Here is a 26,367-nt window from a genome sequence, read left to right on the forward strand (position 1 = left end):
CCCTTTCATCAGACCCTATGTTCCCCGGCATCTCTGGGAGGTTATTTGTGTCCTCCTTTGTGAAGACAGAACCAAAGTATGAATTTAGTTGGTCTGCCATTTCTTTGTTTCCCATTATAAATTCCCCTGATTCTGACTGCAAGGGACCTACGCTCGACTTCACCAATCTTTTTTTCTTCACATATCTATAAAAGCTTTTACAGTCAGTTTTTATGTTCCCTGCTAGCTTACTCTCATATTCTATTTTCACTTTCTTAATTAATTCCTTTGTCCTCCTTTGTTGAATCCTAAACTGCTCCCAATCCTCAGAATTATTGCTTTTTCTGGCCAATTTATATGTCGTCTCCTTGGATCTTATGCTATCCCTAATTTCCCTTGTTAGCCACGGTTGAGTCATCTTTTTTGTTTTATTTTTATGCCAAACTGGGATGAACAAATTCTGTAGCTCATCCATTCGGTCTTTGAATGTTTGCCATTGCCTATCCACCGTCAACCCTTTGAGTGCCATTCCCCAATCAATCCTCCCCAACTCGCTCCTCAGACCATCGTAGTTTCCTTTATTTAAATTGAGGACCCTAGTCTCTGAGTCAACTACTTCATTCTCCATCTTAATGAAGAATTTGATCATATTATGATCGCTCCGACCCAAGGGGCCTCGTACAACAAGATTGCTAATTAATCCTTTCTCATTACATAATACCCATGTAGGATTCGCAAAATTGGATTTCATATTAATAAGGGTCAATAGGCAGAAGAGGCCATGATTTTAAAGACTGTTTTAAAAGTCCAGAAAAAGGGGCATACAAAATGGCCACCGTACCATGTGACCAGCTTATTGGGACACTTTAAAATGGTTCCTGCGCAACCTCAGACAGCTATGTGGATTCAACCCATAGTAAGTTCTGGAAGCCGTTTCTGAGAGAACGAAACCAGACCCACAGGCATGCATATGGATTAGATGCAGATCCACTCAAGATCGGCCTGGAGACAGAGGCCATCTAAATGTTGACCCAGACGAAAGGGGACAATCTCATATTCATGAGAACAACACCAAGGGCTCAGTAACAAGATCAGCAGGCCATTAAAAACAATGAGAGCCATTTCAAACCAGAGATGGGCCTGTTACCAGCCGCTTAAAATGATTTAAAATATAATAACTGCCCCATTGTGCTCCCGGCCCGCCAAAATTAAAACAAAGACTAACCTGATTTTGGGCGGGAAGTGAAGCCTCGGGAAGAAAGGTATATTTGGAGAGACCTTTTCGGCAGTTGGACACGACTCGACACAGAAGCAGTTGAGCAGTAGCAAGCTTGGGGACACTCGACACAGCTTGGGAGAAGACGCTGGGAGAAGCTTGAATCAGCAAGCTCGGACAGTCACAAGGAGAGTCGAGCTAAAAGACAGTTTATAGTTGGACAGTCATTGCAGCCTCAGCAGCCGGTCCAGCTTTTGAGCTGGGCAAAGAGGAGCTGGCTTGGGGAAAGATCAGCGGACTCCTCTCCACCGTCGGAGGAGGGAGGAGGATAATTATGACTGTATAAAGAAAGTCATTCGAAACCAGCGTCCCGCCCTGGGGAAAACCATCGGGAGATCATCGACCATCCCCGGGCCGTAGCCGAAAGCAAAAAGGGCCATACCGGCCCAAGGCTCCCCTGACCAGGGTCGAGCCGACGATCCTCGACCCAGCCGACATCCAGGCCCGCCGGTGTCCAGCCGCCCCCGACCCCCACCTCAGGAGAGAGGTGTGGCGCAGCTCGCAGGAGCTCCACGATCCACGTGGAGACGAAACGCCTGAAAGGACCAAACACAGACTCGATTTCAAAACCTTGCACTTCCTAGTGGGATTGGTGAGCATGTTTCTGGCCCTTCACAATCAGATCTAGATAGGTTTAATAAGGGGGTGGATTTAAGGGTACAATTAACATGAGTTGTTGTCCCTCAATGTTCCGTGTGTTTCCTTATTTCATGATGATCTTTGTAGAGTATAAGATGCCTGTATTTGCTTTAGTTAGTATAATGTCGTTATGATTTGTGTGTTTGTTTTTCCCTCCCATGTACTCTCTTATCTGTGTTGCATTTGATTTGGTATTTTTCCATTTGCAATAAAATTTCATTTTGATTCATCAAACTTGGTCTACAAGAGTCTTCTCTACATTGTAGTTCCTGCGCCTAAGTCCAGAGTATAGAATCTAAGGGGTGAGTGGGTCGAACCACTCAAGGTTTTACTGTGCAAGAGAGAGAGGCCTCTAGAGAGAGAAACCTCAGGGAAACCTCTCAAGGAAAACCGCTTACACCCAGTCTAAGATGGCCTGATCTCTGGTTGGTTCCTCGACATATTGGTCCAGGAAACCATCCTGTAAACACTCAAGGACCAATTCCTCTTGTATCAGCCTAGAGCATGTGTCCCAGGCTACTTGATAGCCGAGTTGTGATTGGTACTCACACACATGTACTGTTTTGGCTTTGTTTGTATGTAGTCTGTGTGCATTGTGTTTTACCGCATATAGTGTGGGTAGTTGTGTGCCTTGTAGGCTATGGGTGGGTATACAGGTTTGCTGGATGTGGCGAGATCACAGTATCCAGAGAGTTGCAATCAAATATAACTACATTTTTATATAAGCACTTTTGTGAACAGAAGCCAGAAACATGGCCAGACTCAGCTAGCATGGCCTGGACCAGAATTACAGAGACCTGCTGGTCTGTACGGCTCAATCTTACACCAGGAATTGTCTAGTTCATAATTCCAGGTTTTAATTCAGTGCTTTAGTACAGTACACTGTGTGCAGTGAGGCAGTGTTTAGTTCCAGTGTTTGACAAGGCAACAGTTTCTCTTTATAGGCATGCTCTGCTCGAAAGTGCACTTCATTACAGGAAAAGAAACCTTTTCCGTTCCAATGGTTGTAACTTAACAGCGCAGGATTTAACAGATTGTTCTGCTCTTATTTCTTCATTTCCCCCCCACCATACAGATCTAGAACTACCGCTTTCTGTACAATAATAGGATTTGATCTTTGTATAAACATGCATAAACAAGTGCTGGTTGGAGACTATCCCCGCAGTACTCTCCTCTCAGCTTACACTTCCTGCATGCTGTTTCTGCATTAAAATAAAAGTTTAAAAAAACCAAATTGTAATACAGTGAATTCTAACTAGCGGACGGCTCCATCTGTCCAACTCAAGTTTCAAACATTCACCTCCTGCTGATGGTACAACACATATTGGGGAGCCTGGGAATGCCATTCAGCATCTCAGCATGTTAAAGGATTTCACAGCCCTTAAGATAAGGCGTCAATGAAGCTCAGTGAGTGCCTGAGGGATAAGCGTACAAAAACTGCTGGATGTTGCACATCCCAGCTCTTGGGTCAGCATTCTGGGAGGCTGTAATCCAATGGGTTTTTTTTTGTCTCCATTTATTTTACTCCTGAAGGTACTGACAATGGCCGGACTTGTCCACAGGCACTGGGCACCTCCCCATTCTTCATGGGCAAGGCTGATCAGCAACTGGAGCGGATTATTGCTGGCAATCAGTTTCCAGCAGGTCTTGCCAGGCAATGAGCAGGAGTAGGAGGAACCCTGGCTGACTGCCACCTCTCTAACCCAGCGGCACTGAGGTTATAACGACAGTCCGGTTGAAATGTGCTTACTTAGCGTCAGATTTGTTGGTATTTTTCAGGCTGGCACCACAGTTTGTATTTCCAGCTTTTTAAGGCTACAGTTAAAGAATTAACTTTTAACTTCCAGAAAGATTTAGTGTTCTCTCTTCCCCACCGCACCACACCAGCCCCCCCCCCCCACCTCCTCTCCCCTCCCAGACCAGTATACGACTGGAGTGACTATTTCAACACTTGCATCCTCCCAGCCTGTGAGCAGAGGGCGAGGTCCTTCTCCAGCATGACCTGACCCAGCTCCGTCAGGCCGCAGGTCCTCTTCAGTTACGTGTAACCGGGCTCCACGGAATGCATAGAAAGGAGGGATAACTCCCGCTGCCCATAACTTCAGCAATAAACTCGGACCGAGTGCCACAAGGGGAAGCTTTCGCTAAACTTACAAACAGCAGGTACTTCACCTTTCCGAAGTTAGTGCAATGTTCCGGATGGTGGAGTTAATAGCAGCACAGTTCTCCTACTGCTACGAGCTACAGTGAGAAAATGGAACAAAAGAGAGGCTGCTGCCTGTATCTATTAACAAAGAATTAACAAGAGAATTCTGTCCATTCCAGACACATGGCCACAGTGCAGCTTACAGACATCACACAACAAATCCCATTTACTTCTCTACTACATCTTAAAACCAGTCCAACTGTAAAAGGCAAATAATTAAACTCAGAGACAGACATTAACTATTAATTGTACATTCAAAGAACACTTCCCGCCCGCAATATATTTTTTTAAAAGGCCACTGTCCCAAATTTGTTGTTTGTAAAAGAAACTCCAGTGTTGTAACTGATGAGATACTGCTGCAAAATAGCCCACAGCACGAGAGAGCACTTCAGGTGACCTCCTTTATTACCATCTATATATATATATAGTGAGCTGATCCAGGCATCGTGTGGTCCCCAACACAACCAGCAGAACGGCCCGAGCTGTTGTGTGTCAGCACTGCCTCCACAGCAGGGAGCAAGGGTGGCTCCGTCCCACAACCCGGGACCTGTGGTGTACCCAGTTAACCTCTGTGCCTGGTGCTCTCTGAAAACAGCTCTACACCCAGTAACCAACATCCAGGATCGCGGCAGCACTGTCACAATGTGAGAAACTAAACCGAAAATCGGTAGTAGTGTTACCACATCCCAGGAGTTTAGTGGTTTTGCAACATTCCATTTAACCTCTCCCCACCCCTCCTTTAACTGTTTCTAATTTTGTAGTTTAACAGATAGTAGCCCAGTGTTTTTGTAAATATATATAGAACTGCAGTGAGACATTTGTGTACTCTATATAACTTAGCGACTTCCTTCCCCCTCTTCCCCCCTCGCCCCAGCCTCAAGCGTTAAGGAGCTCTTCATTCGTGCGACCTATGGCATCGGGATTAGAAAGGGGATCCAGGTCCGCAGATTGAACCAGGCTGATTTGTCCTCTGTGTTGCCCTTGGCAGCTGCAGGGAAGAGGAAAGATTGAGTTATTAACACCTCCTAAGCACAAGTAGCTACTGCTGTGACTGTGTACACCAGCTGGATAAGCTTACACCAGGAGGCCATTCAGACTGCCAGGATCAGTTGGCACACCCCTGGTGCTGGGGACGAGGGGGCTGATTATGCAGCCTGTGCGCTGCTGTGCAGACCGAGCACACCATGGCCCAGTAATTCCGGGCACAACGCGTGAGTACGGACGGGGTACTCACGCATATGCCCGGAGGAATTGCCGGTTTTCAGCCGGCATTTCCTGTCCTCTGACCCAAGGGGTTAAGAGGCAGAACGCGCGCGACTGCACAGGCAGCGCGTGCGCAGTGAAATTCCTTTTTTTCTTCAGAGTTGCGCGCGTGTAAAGGTCTTTACGCGTGGAAAAACAAGACGTAAGTATTTAGTTTTTCAGGTAAGTGGGCTTTTAGTACAATGTAGACAATTTTTTTCCACAGGTTTGTTATTTTTAAAGAATTTACAGGATGGTAAGTTTAGTTTTAGACCCTATTTTTAAAAAATTTATTTTTTTCAAAAAATTGATTAATTGTTTAAAACATTTAAAAAAACTTATTTATAGTTATTATAATCAGTGGGATGTGATATACCTATCAATTCAGCCAATGAAAAGCGACGAGTTAAGAAAGTAACTATAGGTTTTTATTGGCTAAATAACAGAGCCCACCCTTGTGGGTGATCGGATCCAACAAGGAGGAATGCCAGCCAGTCGACCACCTTTATACCTGGGCAGGTAGGTGTAGCCATGGGCGGAGTCAGCAGTGGTCAGCCCAGGTATAACAGCGTGACAAGAGGCGACCTCGTATAGTGATACAACAGTGTGAACAGTGATAACCATAGAGTAACGATATAACAGTGATAACTATAGTGTAACGATAGTGAACGATAAAAGTGGTTTACCACATTCACCCCTTGTTTAGATTTGAGTCCGGCGGGGTGAAGTGTACTACCAGTTCTGGTATGTCAGTCTGTCAGGAGGCCTCGTAAGCCTTTCTGATCGTCGCAGCGGCGGTGTTGCATTATCCAGTGTTAATGCTGGTGTCTGCGTGGTCGGCGAAGGCTCGTGGGGTTCCGGCATGCCGTCTACCTGGGCTGGAATTGGGGGGGTGGTGGGGGGGGTAAAGGTGGTGTCTCCGGAATGCCCGAGGGTGCGAGGTCTCGTAAGGAGACTGTGTCCTCCCGCCCGTCTGGGTATGCCACATAGGCGTACTGGGGGTTGGCGTGCAGGAGGTTCACCCTCTCGACCAGGGGGTCCGTTTTATGGGCCCTCACGTGCTTTCGCAGCAAGACGGGCCCCGGAGAGGTCAGCCAGGTTGGTAGCGTGGTTCCCGTAGTCGACTTCCTGGGGAAAACAAACATTCGTTCATGGGGGGTGGCACTAATGGCAGTGCAAAGTAGTGACCGGATGGAATGCAGCGCTGCCTGGAGGACTTCCTGCCAGCGGGAGGTTGGGAGGCCCTTAGACTTTAAGGCTAAGAGGACGGCCTTCCATACAGTCGCGTTCTCTCTTTCCACCTGGCCGTTCCCTCGGGGGTTGTAGCTGGTGGTCCTGCTTGCAGCAATACCTCTCGCTAGTAGGAACTGACGGAGTTCCTCGCTCATGAAGGAGGAGCCCCGGTCGCTATGTATATAGTTTGGGAACCCGAACAAGGCGAAGAGGTCGTTCAGGCATTTAATGACCGTGGTACTGGTCATGTCTGGGCAGGGGAAGGCAAAGGGGAAACGGGAGTACTCATCAACAATGTTGAGGAAGTACACATTACGGTCAGAGGACAGGAGGGGCCCCTTAAAATCGATGCTCAAGCGCTCGAAGGGGCGGGTGGCCTTGATCAGGCTTGCTCTGTCCGGCCTAAAGAAATGCGGTTTGCACTCGGCACAGGTCTGGCAGTTCCTGGTCATGGTCCTGACCGCCTCGATGGAGTAGGGCAGGTTGCGGGCCTTAATGAAGTGGTAAAGTCTGGTGACCCCGGGGTGGCAGAGGTCGTTGTGGAGGGTCTGAAGTCTATCAATTTGCGCGTTGGCGCATGTAATTCGTGATAGAGCATCAGGGGGTTCGTTCAGCTTACCTGGCCGGTACAAGATATCATAATCGTAGGTGGAGAGCTCGATTCTCCACCTCAAAATCTTGTCGTTCTTGATTTTGCCCCTCAGCTTGTTATTAAACATAAAAGCGACCGAACGCTGGTCGGTGAGGAGGGTAAATCGTTTGCCTGCTAGGTAATGCCTCCAGCGTCGTACAGCCTCCACGATCGCCTGGGCCTCCTTCTCGACCGACGAGTGTCGGATCTCAGGGCCCTGTAGGGTCCTTGAGAAGAAGGCCACCGGTCTCCCCTCCTGGTTAAGGGTAGCGGCGAGGGCGAAGTCGGATGCATCGCTCTCCACTTGGAAAGGGATGGACTCATCCACCGCGTGCATTGTGGCCTTAGCAATGTCTCCCTTAATGAGGGAGAAGGCTGCGCACGCTTCCTCCATAAGGGGGAAGGATGTGGACTTCATGAGGGGTCTGGCTTTGTCCGCATAATTGGGCACCCATTGGGCATAGTAGGCGAAGAGCCCGAGGGTTCTCTTCAGCGCCTTTGGACAGTGGGGGAGGGGTAACTCCATGAGGGGGCGCATTCTTTCGGGATCGGGGCCGATGACTCCGTTCTCTACTACGCAGCCGAGGATGGCAAGGCGCGAGGTGTTAAACACACATTTCTCCTTATTGTAGGTGAGGTTCAGCCGTTGGGCCGTACGGAGGAATCTTTCCAGATTAACATCATGGTCCTGCCGGTCGCGGCCGCAGATGGTGACGTTATCTAGATAGGGGAACGTGGCGTGCAGCCCGTTCTGGTCAACCATCCGGTCCATCTCCCTTTGGAAGACCGAAACCCCGTTGGTGACGCCGAAGGGAACCCTAAGGAAGTGGTAGAGGTGGCCATTCGCCTCGAAGGCGGTATACTGGCGGTCCTCAGGGCGGATAGGGAGTTGGTGGTAGGCCGACTTAAGGTCGATGGTAGAGAATACTCGGTATTGTGCAATCTGATTGACCATATCAGATATGCGGGGAAGGGGGTATGCGTCCAGCTGGGTGTACCAGTTTATGGTTTGGCTGTAGTCGATGACCAGGCGGTTTTTATTGCCGGTCTTAACGACTACGACCTGGGCACGCCAGGGGCTGGTGCTCCCCTCGATGATGCCCTCCTTCAGGAGACGCTGCACCTCAGAGCTAATGAAAGCTCTGTCCCCGGCGCTGTACCGCCTGCTCTTGGTAGCGACGGGTTTGCAGTCGGGGGTGAGGTTAGCGAACAGGGAAGGTGGCGGGACCTTGAGGGTGGATAGGCCGCAGGTGTTACGCGGTAGGCGGTTTAAAAGCTGCTGGTTGTCGACTGTGAGTGGGGGGAGGGGTCCACCGTATGCTAGAGTGACACTTTGGAGGTGGGATTGGAAGTCCAGCCCTAGTAGGACGGCAGCGCAGAGCTGGGGCAGGACGAGGAGTTTAAAATTTTTATACTCCGTGCCCTTAACCGACAGGGTCACAACACAGTAGCCGCTGATGTCTGTGGCGTGGGACCTCGATGCCATCGAGATCCGGTTGCGCGTTGGCCGGACAGTGAGGGAGTAGTGGCTCACCGTGTCTGGGTGGATGAAACTCTCCGTGCTTCCGCTGTCGAACAGGCAGGTCGTGGCGCGGCCGTTTACTTTGATGTCCATCATGGACTTGGACAGGTGATGCGGGCGGGCTTGGTCCAGTGTGACGGAGGCTAGTGTATGGCTGAGCGAGCTGCTGTAGTCTGCGGGTGAGGCGGTGGTCGGGTCTGGAGGCAAGGTGGCGGTCGAGTGTGGTGGGTAAAATGGCGGCGCCCACGAGGTTGGACAAAGTAGCGGAGAAGATGGCTGCCCCCACAACTCACATGAGGCACTGCTGGTGTCGGTTGCCTGGATCAAAGATGGCCACCCCATAACTCACACGTGGGGATGCTGGCATCTGTGGCCTTGATGGAAGATGGCCGCCCCCACAACTCGCATGAGGCACTGCTGGCCTCTGTTGATCTCCCTCTGCAGGCCTTAGCAAAGTGGCCTTTCTTCAGGCAGCTTGAGCACGTCGCGTTTCTCGCTGGGCAGCGCGCCCTCGGGTGTTTCGCCTGGCCGCAGAAGAAGCAGCCAGCGGCCCGATCGCGGGGCTCTGATGTCGCAGCCGGTACCGGGGGTGGCGGTCCCGATCGGGTCCGGGACGCCGACGCTGAGGTAGGTCCCAGGGGCGGCGCTGCGAGGGGTATTGCGGTCGGGGTCGGTCCCGAGTCCCAGGGTCGCGAATTACAGTACCTGGAGTACGCCTCGAGGTCCCGATGGGCCACTTCTAGGGAGCGAGCGAGGGCTGCAGCTGTGTTCAGGTCGAGGTCCTTTGCTTCAAGCCGTGAGTAGTCGGACCGCAGGCCTTTCATGAAGGCATCGCGGATATTATCTTCAGTATTTTCTGCCGCCGTTACCGCTTTAAAGTCACAGTCCCTGCTGAGTGTTTGTAGCGCCCGCAAAAATTCATCTACAGACTCTCCTGGCTGTTGCGGGCGGGATCTTAGGAGATGTCTGGCATACATGGAATTTACCGGGCTCAGGTACTGTTGTTTCAGCAGGTTGATGGCGGCCTCGTATGTAGTAAGGTCCCGGATGAGTGCGAATACTTTAGGGCTCACTTGGGCGGTCAGAACTCTTAGCTTGGATCTCTGAGGCACGCCGGATTCTCCCAGGTAGGATTCGAAACAGCTCAGCCAGTGTTCGAAGTCGAGGGCTGAGTTTGCTGCCTGTGGGTTTAGATCCAGGTACGGTGGTCGGAGGGCTCGCAGCCAGGCCGGCTGCTGTAGCTGGGCGTCTGGCTGGTCGTTTGGCTGGTTGTTTGGCTGTTCAAGTAACGACATTTTAAAATTTAGCCAATAAAATTGATATACCTATCAATTCATCCAATGAAAAGCGACGAGTTAAGAAAGTAACTATAGGTTTTTATTGGCTAAATAACAGAGCCCACCCTCGTGGGTGATCGGATCCAACAAGGAGGAATACCAGCCAGTCGACCACCTTTATACCTGGGCAGGTAGGTGTAGCCATGGGCGGAGTCAGCAGTGGTCAGCCCAGGTATAACAGCATGACAAGAGGCGACCTCGTATAGTGATACAACAGTGTGAACAGTGATAACCATAGAGTAACGATATAACAGTGATAACTATAGTGTAACGATAGTGAACGATAAAAGTGGTTTACCACAGGATGTTTTTTAAAATTTTATTTAAAGCTAAAGTAGTGTTTTGGCAGCCCATACTTTTCATGAGTTTGACAGCTCTTACTGTCAAACTCATGAATGAGTTTCCCCTCCCCTGATTGGCTGCACAGTGCTCACCTGATCCCAGCCGGCACATCGCGCTAACTACGCCGCTGGATCAGGTAAGCACAGCGCGCCGACAGCTGAACCGGGCCAGTGACAGAAAATGCAAGCTGGCCCGGGCTTCAGATGTCGGCGCGCAGGGTGACTCCAGATCGGGGGCTTGCACGCGCGGCAAGCACCCGATCCTAATTTCAGGGCCCATATAAAGCGAGATCTGCCCACCCTGAAATTGGGAGCTTGCCACGCGTGCAAGCCCCCGATGTGCACTCACCCTGCGCGCCGACATCTGAAGCCCGGGCCTGCTTGCATTTCCTGTCACTGGCCCGGTTCAGATGTCGGCGCGATGTGCTTACCTGATCCAGCGGCGTAGTTAGTGTGATGTGCCGGCTGGAATCAGGTGAGCACTGTGCAGCCAATCAGGGGAGGGGAAACTCATTCATGAGTTTGACAGAAAGAGCTGTCAAACTCATGAAAACTCCTGGCCCCAAAACACTACTTAAACCTGAAAGAAAATTTAAAAAAACATTGCACTACTTAAATGAACAATAAAGAACTCTGAAAAACTATTTTAAACAATAATTTTAAAATTTGAAAAAAAAAAAATTTTCTTTTAAATTGGGGCTAAAACTAAACTTACCTTACTGTAAATTCTTTAAAAATAACAAACCTGTGGAAAAAAAATTCTCAATTTTACTAAAAGCCCACTTACCTGAAAAACTAAGTACTTATGTGTGGTTTTTCAATGCATAAAGACCGGAGGCCTTTACACACGCGCAACTCTGGAAAAAAAAAGGAATTTCACTGCGCACGCGCTGCCTGTGCAGTCGCGCGTGTTCTGCCTCTTAACCCCTTGGGTCAGAGGACAGGAAATGCTGGTTTTCAGCGCATGCGCTGTGCATGCTGAAAACCGGCAATTCCTCCGGGCACACGCGTGAGTACCCCGTCCGTACTCACGTGTTGTGCCCGGAATTACTGGGCCAATGTCCTGGCTGCTCAGGCCCTCCAGCCACAGTACCTTTGCATGGAAGTCATGAGCTAGGACACAGAATGGCCCAGTAATTCCTGTCACAACGCGTGAGTACGGACAGGGTACTCACGCGTGTGCCAGGAGGAATTGCCGGTTTTCAGCATGCACAGCGCATGCGCTGAAAACCGGCATTTCCTGTCCTCTGACCCAAGGGGTTAAGAGGCTGAACGCATGCGCGGTATTGGGCAGCGCGTGCGACTTGGATTTCCTGTATTTTTACAGATTTGCGCATGTGTAAAGGGCTCCGGTTTTTACGCATTGAAAAACCACACGTAAGTACTTAGTTTTACAGGTAAGTGGTCTTTTAGTACAATTTAGAAATTTTTTTTCCACAGGTTTGTTTTTAAAGAATCTACAGTAAGTTTAGTTTTAGACCCTATTTTTTAAATTTATTTTTTCAAAAATTTGATTAATTGTTTAAAATAGTTTTTTAAAGTTATTCAAAGTTAATTTAATTATTGGGATGCTTTTTAAAATTTTATTTAAAGTTTAAGTAGTGTTTTGGGGTGCCGTACTTTTCATGAGTTTGACAGTCTTTACTATCAAACTTATGAATGAAGTTTCCCCTCCCCTGATTGGCTGAACAGTGCTCACCTGATCCCAGCCGGCACATCGCACTAACTACGCCACTGGGTCAGGTTAGCACATCGCGCTGACATCAGAACCTGGCCACTTTTCAGATGTCGGCGCGCCGGGTAAGTGCACATCGGGGGCTTGCACGCGCGGCAAGCCCCCGACACCAAGTTCTGGGCCAATGTGTGCAGGTTCCCAGCCCCCCCATGCCTGCATTGGGAGGCACTGCAGGTTCTTGACCTCAGGCCTCAGCATCTAATTTTCCAGCATAATCCTGTCCATGGACTCAAAGGACAGAAGTAATTGGTGCATTTCACCAGGAATTGCATTCCGGCACAATCTGTGCAGCAAGAACTTTTCTTTCTATATGTTTCTCACCAGTGTCCTCCTCTCCTCTCCTGAGGGTGCTCACTCACACTGGAGTATAGTTCCACAGCTACTGGCACCACTCACTACATGTGGGCCTAGACAAGGAGTGAATCATAGAAATTTATGGCAGAGAAGGAGGCCATTCAGCCCATCATGTCTGTGCTGGCCAAAAAAGAGCTACCCAGCCTAATCCCACTTTCCAGCTCTTGGTCCGTAGCCCTGTAGGTTCTGGCACTTCAAGTGCTTATCCAAGTACTTTTTAAATGTGATGAGCGTTTCTGCCTCTACCACCCTTTCAGGCAGTGAGTTCCAGACCCCCACCACCCTCTGGGTGAAAAACGTTCTCCTCAACTCCCCTCTAAACCTTCTCCAAATTACTTTAAATCCATGCCCCCTGGTTATTGACCCCTCTGCTATTCACTATATCTAGGCCCCTCATAAATTTATACTCATTTTAATTTCACTAGAGTCTGTTTTTGTTTCAAATGCTGTTCCTTTCTGACATGCCTATGATTCCAACAGAAGATTCTGCTAACCCTGCCCCAGTGAATTGATGGGAAATATGAAACACACTATCTGGTCACTGTTAAATCACAAAGCCCTCTCTGGCTCTCTGTCACCTACCTTTGGAGGGGACCTTTGGGAGGTTCTGGGGGGGATTTGCTGGAACTTTTGGCTCCGGATGTTGTGGGGGTAGAATTGGCGCTGGCTGTGGTTTGGGTGGATCAGTCCAACCTTAAACAGTAACACAGTAAAATCAGTACATCGCACTCAGACCATGGGGTAAAGGATTGAAATGCAGTCTGTGATAGGGTTGATTGTATATGGGCTGTGGAAGGGTTGCTCAGCCGCGCTTCATACCCCAGCCTGACCGACCCAAGCCTTAGAGAGAATCCTTATCCCGAAGTTTTGGATCTGACTTTCCGACTTATTTTGTTTTAACATGCCAGAAGATATTCACCTTGGAGACCTGGATTTTCAAGGACCAGCTAGAGCGCACCGGACACCATCGTAACTGCAACAATTTTCAAGGGTCGGTACCCTTGGTCGAGGTGAACCCATTCCAGGGCACCATGCCCTTCACAACAGAATGAGAACTCTCTCTGGGGCTCCCGCGGGGCTTCTCCAGGATCGTCTGCATTACCGCACTGGACGCCGTGAGACACCCATCTCTGCATTCAGGGATCTGAACCCGTCTCCGAGGGCAACGGAGGCCATTGCCTGTCCCTTTAAAAGTGACCAGGCTGTGTGACTCAGCGGTGCAACAGCTGGGAAGCCACAATTGGTCTGAGCATCCCCGAGATAGGGAGGCGGGGAATAAAATCAGCCAAGGTCCCTGCTCCTGATCACTATCCAGTGACCCCAGTAGGAAGAGTGTGGGTGAACGCTGGATGAGGACCTGATCAGGCTCAGTCTGTGATACTGTAGGAGTCGCTGGAAATCAACAGACTGCGAGACTTTCGTAGCAGCGAAGAAAAACGCGTGTTAGCTTTATTAACTCTCCGCATGGACTGAGGGACTCGGCCTTGTCGCAGGGCTATGACATCATCACACAATCGACGACTCTTAAAGGGACCCTGCCCCGATAACCCAACCAAGTTCCGTACATAACGTGGAGCGATAACAACATTGGCTAAACATAGTGAATTGTGTTAATGTCCCTATGTGGTCTCCGCCACATACGCCCCCCCAGAATTCACTAGAACTGGCAATGTCAGTCGATGAGGGGCCCGGATCACACGGCCGAAACGGCTCCTTAAGTCTGGGGCAGGGACCGGGGGGGTCGCCAGAGGGTCCCCGGGCGCTCGGTGGTGGACTGAGGGTGCAGAAGCCGGAGGTCGGCCCCGCCGCGGGGGCTGAGCCAACCCAACGGGTCGGTCCAGATCCAGGTGGGCCGGCTTAAGACGGTCCACGGAAATGTAGTCAGGCTTACCGCCGACATCCACCACGAAGGCCTTGTCCCCAGCTTCCAGGACGTGGAATGGCCCATCGTAGGGTGGGTGAAGAGGTCCCCGGTGGGCGTCGTGGCAGACAAAAATGTACTCCGCCGCACGAAGGTCGGGCGGAACGTGGGACTGAGGGAGACCGTGCAGCGATGTGAGCACCGGCGCGAAAACCTTGGCGATGTCCAGGAGGGCGGACCGCTGATGGGCTGCGGACCAAGGGTCTGTGGCGTTGGGGACGAACTCCCCGGGAACCCACAGCGGCTGCCCGTAGACGAGCTCGGCGGACGAGGACTGGAGGTCCTCCTTGGGGGCGGTCCTGAGTCCCAGCATGACCCACGGGAGTCTGTCGATCCAACTGTCGTCTCGGAGGCTGGCCCGGAGCGCGGCCTTCATGGAGCGATGAAAACATTCGCACAGGCCGTTAGCCTGAGGGTGATATGCGGTGGTGCGGTGGAGTCTCAACCCGAGGCCTCGGGCGACAGCGTTCCAGAGCTCCGACGTGAACTGGGGCCCCCGGTCGGAGGAGACGTTAGATGGGGCGCCGAACCAGGCGACCCAAGTGTTGATGAATGCCCGAGCCACATCGGCGGACGTTGTTGACGACAGCGGGACAGCTTCTGGGCATCGGGTGGTTCTGTCGACCATTGTGAGGAGGTGGGTGAACCCGCGGGAGGGCGGCAGGGGCCCCACCAGGTCCACGTTAACACGGTCGAACCGCCTCTCGGGCTCCGCGAAAGGCGCCAATGGGGCCTTAGTATGGCGATGCACTTTCGAGCGCTGGCATACCATGCAGGTATTGGCCCAGTTGCAAACGTCCTTCTTGAGCCCGTGCCAGACGAACTTAGCCGCCACCAGCTTCTGTGACGGCTTCCTGCCCGGGTGGGAAAGGCTGTGGACGGCGTCGAAAACCTGCCGTCTCCACCCGTCGGGCACAACGGGGCGTGGCTGCCCAGTGGAGATGTCGCACAGGAGCGTGGTGCCGGCATCGTCAAACGCGACGTGCGCTAACTGAAGGCCCGTGACAGCCGTCCTGTAGGCCTGGACGTCCGGGTCGGAGGCCTGGTCGGCTGCCATGCGGGTGTAGTCGATGCCGAGGTGTACGGCGGTGGCGACGGCTCGGGAGAGACAGTCGGCGACGGGGTTGTCTTTCCCAGCCACATGCCGGATATCCGTCGTGAACTCAGAGACGAAGGAAAGCTGGCGCTGCTGACGGGCCGACCACGGCTCGGAAACTTTGGCCATGGCGAAGGTCAATGGCTTGTGGTCCACAAACGCTGTGAACGGGTGGGCCTCTAGCAGGAAACGGAAGTGTTGGATGGCGAGGTAGAGGCCGAGAAGCTCGCGATCGAAGGTGCTTGTTGGGGCGGAGCTGCTGGCTGAAGAAGGCGAGCGGCTGCCAGGCGCCGTTGACCCACTGTTCGTGGACGGTGCCGGCAGCATAGTCCGAAGCGTCAGTGGTGAGAGCGATCGGCGCATCGCGCAACGGATGCGCCAGCATGGTCGCGTTAGCCAGGGCTTTTTCGTATCCGTGAAAGAATTGGCCATCTCCTCGGACCAGTCGACGGCGAGCTTGGCGGGCTTGCCTTTGAGGGCCTCGTAAAGGGGCCGCATAAGCTGGGCTGCTCGGGGAACGAAGCGATGATAAAAGTTCACCATGCCCAAAAACTGCTGCAGGGCCCTCACCGTGAGGGGTCGCGGAAAATCCTTCACGGCCTCCACTTTCGACGGCATGGCACCGCCCCGTCCTTCATGATGCGGTGCCCGAGAAAGTCGATCGAGGACAGCCCGAACTGGCACTTGGCCGGATTGACGATTAGGCCATGCTGGCTGAGGCATTCGAAGAGAGTCCGGAGGTGGGACACATGCTCCGTCCTGGAGGCGCTGGCGATGAGAATGTCGTCCAGATAGATGAACAGGAATGGCAGGTCCCGTAACACGGCATCCATTAGGCGTTGAAAAGCCTGAGCGGTGTTTTTGAGACCGAATGGCATGCGGAGGAATTCGAACAGCCCGAACGGGGTGATCACTGCGGTTTTTGGGATGTCCTGCGGCCGGACGGGGACCTGGTGGTAACCCCGAATGAGGTCCACTTTAGAGAAAACAACTTTCCCGGCCAGGCGGGCGGAAAAGTCCTGGATGTGTGGAATCGGGTAGTGGTCGGGGGGTCGTAGCGTCATTGAGACGCTGGTAATCGCTGCACGGGCGCCGACCGCCACCTGGTTTTGGTGCGATGTGGAGGGGCGAGGCCCACGGACTGTTTGACCGATGAATGATGCCGAGGCGCTCCATCGTGTCGAACTCAGCTTTAGCGATGGCGAGTTTCCCCGGGTCGAGGCGCCGAGCACGGGTGTAGACAGGCGGACCGGTGGTCGGGATGTGGTGTTCTACCCCGTGCTTCGTGGCGGCGGACGAGAAAGTGGGCTTCGTGAGGTCCAGGAACCCGGCGAGGAGGTGGGAAAACTCGTCGGAGGCCGAGAGTGCGCTGGACAACTTCGTCGTGCCGGAACCACTGAGCGAACACGGGAGCGAACTGAAAGTCTCAGCGTGGACGAGGCGTCGGTTCTTGACGTCCACCAAAAGGCCATTGGCGCAGAGGAAGTCAGTGCCAAGAAGGGGGGTGGACACTTTCGCTGTAACAAAGTCCCAAGCGAAATGCTGCTCACCAAAACACAGCGCCACGCTCCGTTTCCCAAAGGTACGGATGGAACTGCCGTTGGCGGCTTCGAGGGCGGGGCCATGGTTCCCCCCCTGTATGTCTATGGTTGACGCGGGCAGGACGCTCACCTGGGCACCTGTGTCGCAGAGGAAACGACGTCCAGAGTCAGTGTCCATAATGAATAACAGACTACCTGAACGGCCGACAGCCATGGTAGCTAATGAGTGGGCCTTCGCGTTTCCCAACGCGGTAAAGCTACACGGGGGCCGGCACTTCTTAGCTTTGGGGCCGAACTGCGCGTGGTAGAAGCACATGTTTGGGGGCTGCCGCTGTTGGGCTGTGGCGGTGGGGGCAGGGCCCCGCATGGCCGCACAGTACTGTTGCCCGGCGGAGAAAAATTTGTCAGCCTCCTTGGCCAGGTCGTGGAAATCACCAATATGAGAGTTGGCTAAAGCCGACCGTACCTGCCCTGGCAGCTGTTGTAGGAACAGTTCTCTGAAGAGGAAGCACGGCTTGTGCTTGCCCAGGAGGGTTAACATGTGGTCCATCAGTTCTGAGGGCTTGGAGTCGCCAAGCCCGGGTAGAGAGAGAAGCTGGCGTGCGCGCTCGGGTTCAGTTAGTCCAAAAGTCTCTTGGAGGTGCGTTCTCAGCGTTGCAAATTTGTGGTGCTCCGGGGGGTCCTCGAGCAGGCTCACGACTCTGGCCGCGGAGGAGCTGCCGAGAGCAGAGACGACGTAATAATACTTCGTGTCATCCGTGGTGATGTCCCGGATTGCAAACTGAGCCTCGGCCTGGGCGAACCAAGCGGCAGCCTGTCGTTCCCAAAACTTCGGTAATTTGAGAGAAACGGTGTTCGTCGCCATCTTGGATAAAGTCTTTGGAAACGTCCAAAAGAGAAACGGGGTCACCAATGTAGGAGTCGCTGGAAATCAACAGACTGCGAGACTTTCGTAGCAGCAAAGAAAAACGCGTGTTAGCTTTATTAACTCTCCGCATGGACTGAGGGACTCGGCCTCGTCGAAAGGCTATGACGTCATCACACAATCAACGACTCTTAAAGGGACCCTGCCCCGATAACCCAACCAAGTTCCGTACATAATGTGGAGTGATAACAACATTGGCTAAACATAGTGAATTGTGTTAATGTCCCTATGTGGTCTCCACCACAATACTCTCCTTAATCCAATATCCTGCCAACGCTCACTCGTACCAAATGGCCATTTGAGTAAGGCAGTCCTGGAGGATGCCTGACTCCTATGGAAGCACACTGCAGCTGGGAGTCGGGTGCGGAAGTGGTAAGGGGAGACGGAGTGAGGTAAAAAAGGGAGAAAACATTCAACAGATCAGATTTAAAAGGATGCTGAGCAGTAACAGCTTGGTAGCCTAGTGGTTACGGTCCTGGACTGACTAGTCCAAGATGATTGTGAGTTCAAATCCCACCATGGTAAGTTGGGAAACTGAATTCAGTTTGTGAGATGGAGCCAGAAAAAATGACCATAAAAACCAGACTATTGTTAAAACCCAACTGGTTCACTAATGCCTCTCAGGGAAGGGAACTTTACCTGGTCCAGTCACACACTATGTAGTTGACTCCTAATAGGGATGGGCAATAAATACTGGCTTGCTACTGTTGCCCTGATTGCCAATCATGATCTTAGGCAAAAGGTACTGATTAGAGGGAGAAATGCCTTCTCCTGGGGGAGGAAGGGAAAGGGATCAGTGTGTCAATTAGGCAAAGACACAGCAGCATTGGCAGAGGCCTGGGAGCAGGGCTTCAGTCAATCTTATCAACAACAGAAGTTTTTTGGTGCATGGGGATTATAGGAAAGGGCGATGGGAAAAAGTGTGATTAGGCTTTAAGATAGAGATTGTGCTTTTGAAACTGGTAAAATGTGTTACCCTCACTATTGAAAACTTACACACTGAGCAGTGAAGGGGAAGAGTGCAACTGAATAAGCTACAGGACTCACCGATGAAAGCTCCTGCTGTGTCATGGCTGAGGTCGAAGAGCTGGGATGGTAGGAAACTGGTTGGAGCATCAGCCGATTTGAGTTCGACCGCTTCCGCCACAGGCCCCGGACTGAGGCCCGAGCTTCCAAAGGTGCTCTGACACTCGTGGCTGAAGTCATTGGGTGCACTGGGATTAGGGTTCAGCAGGTCATTCAAAAACGTCAACTCGTGTTTCTCCAGATCCTCACTTTCTAACATGTCCGCCAGTAGGCCCTTCGGCACTAAAACACAAAGGAGAGCTGTGGTCGTACCAAGCTGAGTGAACTGGGCATTCCACACAAACACTTCCTAATCAGCCCATGACTAAACAGGCTGCAACCACACGACATTCACTCGGTGGGGACACTTGCTGCAATTGGTAAGTTGAATGAGTACAGGCAGCATGAAGACCACAGATTGGAGCACAGAATCAGAGGAGATAAAAGGTCATTATGGAAGCAGAGTGATGCAAGGTTCATTAACCGCTGTGATCAGGTGGAAAGCCTCCATCTGTGAAAGGAATGAACAGTGGAGGTATTCAGTGCAGTATTCATCGGAACAAACTGGAACAGTTCAGGAGTATGTAACGAGAATAAAGGCAATTAACTGAAGACAGCATGCAGACATAAACACCCCATCGTCTCACAAAGCTGTGAAGATTGTGAAAGAAATAAAAAAAAAATTGCATTTATATAGCGCCTTTCAGGACCTCAGGATGCCCCAAAGCACTTACAGCCCACTGCATTTGGCATGGTTAGTTCTTCACTAGCGCTATCGATAGGTAATTACCATCTCGACCTGAATCTTATCCTCAACACGGAAGATCTACATGGACTCCAGTCATGAAGCAGGGCTTGAACTCAGAAACCTAATTTAATACCAACTGCTATTAGATGGATGGAGGGAGGGGGCAAGGGAAGGGACTTGATGTTAATGTTTGCTTAATTTTCAGCAGAGAATGTTTTCCATGTGACTTCAAATTGCTAGCTCCATGGTATTGTACTGAAAGTGACCTTTTGTTGTTGGCGAAAGATCATAACTGTGAATGAAGATACCAGGCCCCGTACTCGAGTTAATGGTACTATACTAAAAAGTTGTTGATGAACAGGATGACTGAGCTGCAGCTTATAACACCTGAAGTTCAACTGGAAAAGTGGGATGGTGGATGGGAATGAGCAACTCTCCTTCTAGATCCTCCCCTCTGAACACTGAAACTCAAAAAGAACTGGAACTAGAGGCAACATGAGGTTTTATTCATGCAGTGAGTTGTTGTCATCTGGGGTGCATTGCTTGAAAGGTTGGTGAAAGCAGAGGCAATAGAAACTTTCAAAATTGAATTGGATAAATATTAGAAGGGAAAATATTTACAGGGCTATGGGGAAAGAGCCAGGAAGTGGGATTAATTAAATAGCCGGCACAGGCGTGATGGGTTGAATGACTTCCTTCTGTGCTGTATGACTCTATCATTCCATGAATCTATGTGGTCATTGGTCAGTGAGTGAGTGGAGATGTACAGTCCTGTATCTGAATAGGTGCTACCTTAAGTGACATGTGTCATTGATCAGTGAGTGGAGAGGTATCGTCCTGTACAGCTGCCAAGCCATTCAGGGGTGAAATCAGAAATCATTTTTTAACACATAGGTTAGTAGAAATCTGGAACTCCCTCCCACAAAAGCCTCGATTTCAGGACAATTGGCAATTTCAAGACTGAAAGAGATAGATTTTTGTTAGGTAAGGTTGTGAAGGCATATGGAGCAAAGGTGGGTAAATGGAGTTGAAACAGATCAGCCATGATCTAATTGAACGGGGGAGCAAACCCGAGGGGCTGAATGGCCTCCTTCTGTTCCTAATGTTCCTATGTTCCTGTAAGAGAGAGTTGTTTGCAGGGGTGGACGAAGATGGAAATGGGGTTGGAAGGTGGTAGGGGGTTATGGGTGATACAATGAATTGGTCAGAGATGGCCTTGTCAGTGATTGAGACCATGGAGGTAGTGAGGCCAGGAGAGATGGCAAAGTAGCGGGGGTGGCCGTGATGGGTAGGAGTGTTTAAGGGCCAACAGGAGGGCAGTAAAATCAGAGGAGAAAGGATAAGGGGAGTTGAGATGGAGATTGAAATGACTGAGGATGAGGAGTCATTGAGTGCAGAGACTGAAGGAAGAAAGCAGGGAGGATGCGTGGGTGAGAAACCTGGGGTGGTGGGCAACAGAGAACAAGAGTTTTAAAGGGGAGGTGAGTGGAACAAATGTCACAACGGACTGCTCTGATGTCACAACGGACTGCTCTGATGTCACAATGCAGCATTCTGATGTCACAACTTCCACATGACGTCATTAAGCAGCTTCAATCCCTGACACACGAACATCCCAATTTGGGGACAATTCTGCGCGAAATGTGTGTCCTACACTCCCATTTCCACATCTTTTGTCACAGTACTTTGAGTGTCTGTGGTGTGGTGGGTTCTTTATTAGGCACAAACAGCTGCTCAATCCAATATTGGCTGCCAAGTGTTGGCGATGTTGTCTTGTCCGTATGGTCTGTACCTCAGGTCTGGGCCTTAACCCCCACTATCCACCTTAAACTGCCACAAAGAGCTGGCAGGCTTATATGGGCACATGACCCAGTGCCACATCACAACTGAGGAGTTCGGTAACTCACAATGGAAACCATGACAACACAGAAACCACAGGGGGGACAAAATACAGCAAAGTGGCACAAACGGTGCATTTGTGTATGAGAGAGCAACGAGAGCAGAGTGTAAAGACAAATGCGTTCATCAAATCCATCCCAATCTTGGAAGATCACCGGAGAGCTGACTGGACACACTGTGCAAAGAAACTGTTAATTATTGGAGAGAAAGAAGCCAGAGAAGAAAGAGTCATCCAACCAGAGATCTGATTTCAGACCGTCAGTGAGTGAACAAAGACAACAGAAAATGCTGGAAAAACTCAGCAGGCCAGGCAACATCCGTGGAGAGAAATTAGAGTGACGTTTCGGGTCGAACCCTTTTTCAAACTGGAAAGGAAATAAAATAGATCGAAGGCAGGGCGGCGATAGAACAAATGAAGTAAAAGAAGTAAAAGAGATCCCGTCAAAGAGAAGAGCAGAACTTCTTCAAGGTAGGCATTCCCCAAAGACAGTCTTTCATTGATCATAAAAATTATTTCGTTAAAATGTTTATTCAGATTGAAGAGTAGTAGAATACAGAGTAAAGACCTGGACGGAGCTGCTGAGAGTGCATCAGACAGCTTAGTGAGAGGGCAGTAATAATCTCTAATACCAAAGGGAGCAATTATAAACTTCCAGTGGGCTGTGAAAAGACTGCTAAAATGTACCTCAACGTGGAATCATTCTCAGCTGTCCTCGTGAAGATGATTGCTGAGGAAGAGGAAAGTTGTGAGCAGGAAATATCCAACACACTCCAGACACTGGGACGTCAGCACCCGGAAATAGTGCGAATGAGCTGCCATGACTATCTGTGCCACCACACCTTGTGGACAGCTGCACGGGAGTTGTAGTATTGTAGAGCATGTGGTGATTATCAAGGACACCCTTGATCAAATTAGCCCAGCATTCGCTGCACTGTGGATGACGATGTTAACAGGAGCACAAGTTGACTGCCAGGTTACCATGAGCTTCAGGTTTATTAATGAATCATAGAAAGTTACAGCCATTTGGCCGTGCCCGCTGACAAAGAGCTAGCCACCCTAATCCCACTTTCCAGCACTTGGTCCGTAGCCCTGTAGGTTACGGCACTTCAAATGCATATCCAAGTACTTTTTAAATGTGATGAGGGTTTCTGCCTCTACCACCCTTTCAGGCAGTGAGTTCCAGACCCCCACCACCCTCTGGGTGAAAAAAAATCTCTTCAAATCCCCTTTAAGCCTCCTACCAGTTACTTTAAATCTATTTCCCCTGGTTATTGACCCTTCTGCTAAGGGAAATAGGTCCTTCCGATCCACTCTATCTAGGCCCCTCATAACTTTTTACACCTCCATTAGGTCTCCCCTCAGCCTCCTCTGTTCCAAAGAAAACAACCCCAGCCTATCCAACCTTTCCTCATAGCTAAAATTCCCCAGCCCAGGCAACATCCTCGTAAATCTCCTCTGCACCCTCTCTAGTGCAATCACATTCTTCCTGTAATGTGGTGACCAGAACTGCACGCAGTACTCTAGCTGTGGCCTAACTAGTGTTTTATACAATTGAAGCATAATCTCCCTGCTCTTATATTCTATGCCTCGGCTAATAAAGGCAAGTATCCCGTATGCCTTCTTAACCACCTTATCTACCTGTCCTGCTACCTTCAGGGATCTGTGGACATGCACTCCAAGGTCCCTCTGATCCTCTGCACTTCTCAGTGTCCTACCATTTATTGTGTATTCCCCTGCCTTGTTAGCCCTCCCCAAATGCATTACCTCACATTTCTCCAGATTGAATTCCATTTGCCACTGTTCTGCCCACCAGGCCAGTCCATTGATATCTTCCTGCAGTCTACAGCTTTCTTTTTCATTATCAACCACACAGCCAATTTTTGTATCATCTGCAAACTTCTTAATCATACTTCCTACATCAAGTCCAAATCATTGATATATACCACAAAAAGCAAAGGACCCAGTACTGAGCCCTGCGGAACCCCACTGGAAACAGCCTTCCAGTCACAAAAACACCCTTCGACCATTACCCTTTGTTTCCTGCCTCTGAGTCAATTTTATATCCAACTTGCCACTTTGCCTTGGATCCCATGGGCTTTTACTTTCATGACCTGTCTGGCATGTGGGACCTTATCAAAAGCCTTGCTGAAATCCATATAGACTACATCAAATGCACTACCTTCAACCCTCCTTGTTAACTCCTCAAAAAATTCAATCAAGTTAGTCAGACACGACCTTCCCTTAACAAATCCATGCTGACTGCCCCTGATTAATCTGTATCTTTCTAAATGAAGATTTAGTCTGTCCCTCAGAATTTTTTCCAATAATTTTCCACCACCGAGGTTAGGCTGACTGGCCTGTAATTACTTGGTCTATCCCTTTCTCCCTTTTTAAACAACAGTACCACGTTAGCAGTCCTCCGGCACCATACTTGTAGCCAGAGAGGATTGGAAAATGATGGTCAGAGCCTCTGCTATTTCCGCTCTTACTTCTCTTAACATTCTGGGATACATTTCATCTGGGCCTGTGAATTTATCCACTTTCAAAGAAGCTAAAGCCCTTATTACTTCCTCTTTCACTATATTTATTTCATCTAATATTTCACACTCCTCCTCCCTGATTGAAATGTCTGCATCTTCCCTTCCATTATGGAGGGATAGAGTTGAATGGAAGGGTTAGTGTACTGGAGGGATAGGGTTGAATGGAAGGGTTAGTGTACTGGAGGAATAGAGTTGAATGGAAGGGTTAGTGTACTGGAGGGATAGAGTTGAATGGAAGGGTTAGTGTACTGGAGGGATAGGGTTGAATGGAAGAGTGAGTGTACTGGAGGGATAGGGTTGAATGGAAGGGTTAGTGTACTGGAGGGATAGAGTTGAATGGAAGGGTTAGTGTACTGGAGGGATAGGGTTGAATGGAAGGGTTAGTGTACTGGAGGGATAGGGTTGAATGGAAGGGTTAGTGTACTGGAGGGATAGGGTTGAATGGAAGGGTTAGTGTACTGGAGGGATAGGGTTGAATGGAAGAGTTAGTGTACTGGAGGGATAGGGTTGAATGGAAAGGTTAGTGTACTGGAGGGATAGGGTTGAATGGAAGGGTTAGTGTACTGGAGGGATAGGGTTGAATGGAAGAGTTAGTGTACTGGAGGGATAGGGTTGAATGGAAGAGTTAGTGTACAGTAGGGACAGGGTTGAATGGAAGAGTTAGTGTACAGGAGGGATAGGGTTGAATGGAAGGGTTAGTGTACTGGAGGGAAAGGGTTGAATGGAAGGGTTAGTGTACTGGAGGGCTAGGTTTGAATGGAAGGGTTAGTGTACTGGAAGGATAGGGTTGAATGGAAGGGTTAGTGTACTGGAGGGATAGGGTTGAATGGAAGAGTGAGTGTACTGGAGGGATAGAGTTGAATGGAAGAGTTAGTGTACTGGAGGGATAAGGTTGAATGGAAAGGTTAGTGTACTGGAGGGACAGGGTTGAATGGAAGGGTTAGTGTACTGGAGGGACAGCGTTGAATGGAAGAGTGAGTGTACTGGAGGGATAGGGTTGAATGGAAGATTTAGTGTACTGGAGATAGATGGTTGAATGGAAGAGTGAGTGTACTGGAGGGAAAGGGTTGAATGGAAGAGTTAGTGTACTGGAGGGAGAGGGTTGAATGGAAGAGTGAGTGTACTGGAGGGATAGGGTTGAATGGAAGGGTTAGTGTACTGGAGGGATAGGGTTGAATGGAAGGGTTAGTGTACTGGAGGGATAGGGTTGAATGGAAGTGTTAGTGTACTGGAGGGATAGGGGTGAATGGAAGGGTTAGTGTACTGGAGGGATAGAGATGAATGGAAGGGTTAGTGTACTGGAGGGATAGGGTTGAATGGAAGGGTTAGTGTACTGGAGGGATAGAGTTGAATGGAAGGGTTAGTGTACTGGAGGGATAGGGTTGAATGGAAGGGTTAGTGTACTGGAGGGATAGAGTTGAATGGAAAGGTTAGTGTACTGGAGGGATAGGGTTGAATGGAAGGGTTAGTGTACTGCAGGGATAGGGTTGAATGGAAGGGTTAGTGTACTGGAGGGATAGGGTTGAATGGAAGGGTTACTGTACTGGAGGGATAGGGTTGAATGGAAGGGTTAGTATACTGGAGGGATAGAGTTGAATGGAAGGGTTAGTGTACTGGAGGGATAGGGTTGAATGGAAGGGTTAGTGTACTGGAGGGATAGAGTTGAATGGAAGGGTTAGTGTACTGGAGGGATAGTGTTGAATGGAAGGGTTAGTGTACTGGAGGGATAGGGTTGAATGGAAGGGTTAGTGTACTGGAGGGATAGGGTTGAATGGAAGGGTTAATGTATTGGAGGGATAGGGTTGAATGGAAGAGTTAGTGCACTGGAGGGATAGTGTTGAATGGAAGTGTTAGTGTACTGGAGGGATAGGGTTGAATGGAAGAGTTAGTGCACTGGAGGGATAGGGTTGAATGGAAGGGTTAGTTTACTGGAGGGATAGGGTTGAATGGAAGGGTTAGTGTACAGGAGGGATAGGGTTGAATGGAAGGGTTAGTTTACTGGAGGGATAGGGTTGAATGGAAGGGTTAGTGTACTGGAGGGATAGGGTTGAATGGAAGAGTTAGTGTACTGGAGGGATAGGGTTGAATGGAAGAGTTAGTGTACTGGAGGGATAGGGTTGAATGGAAGGGTTAGTG

The 26,367-nt window shown here is 50.1% G+C and overlaps 1 pseudogene across 1 annotated transcript; it reads right to left on the reverse strand.

Moving 5' to 3' along the window:
• Positions 1-4,976: 4,976 nt before the first annotated feature.
• LOC147120595 (islet cell autoantigen 1-like protein) lies at positions 4,977-19,279 on the reverse strand (annotated as a pseudogene). The gene is made up of 3 exons (XR_015077859.1): positions 19,026-19,279; positions 13,078-13,188; positions 4,977-5,088 (listed from the first exon to the last, which is right to left on the reverse strand). The product of XR_015077859.1 is annotated as an islet cell autoantigen 1-like protein (transcript).
• Between the last annotated feature and the right edge of the window lie 7,088 nt (positions 19,280-26,367).

This window comes from Somniosus microcephalus, chromosome 4, assembly GCF_052327205.1.
Source record: "Somniosus microcephalus isolate GS21.2 chromosome 4, FLI_Smic_1.0, whole genome shotgun sequence".
In the NCBI taxonomy this organism is placed as follows: Eukaryota; Metazoa; Chordata; class Chondrichthyes; order Squaliformes; family Somniosidae; genus Somniosus; species Somniosus microcephalus.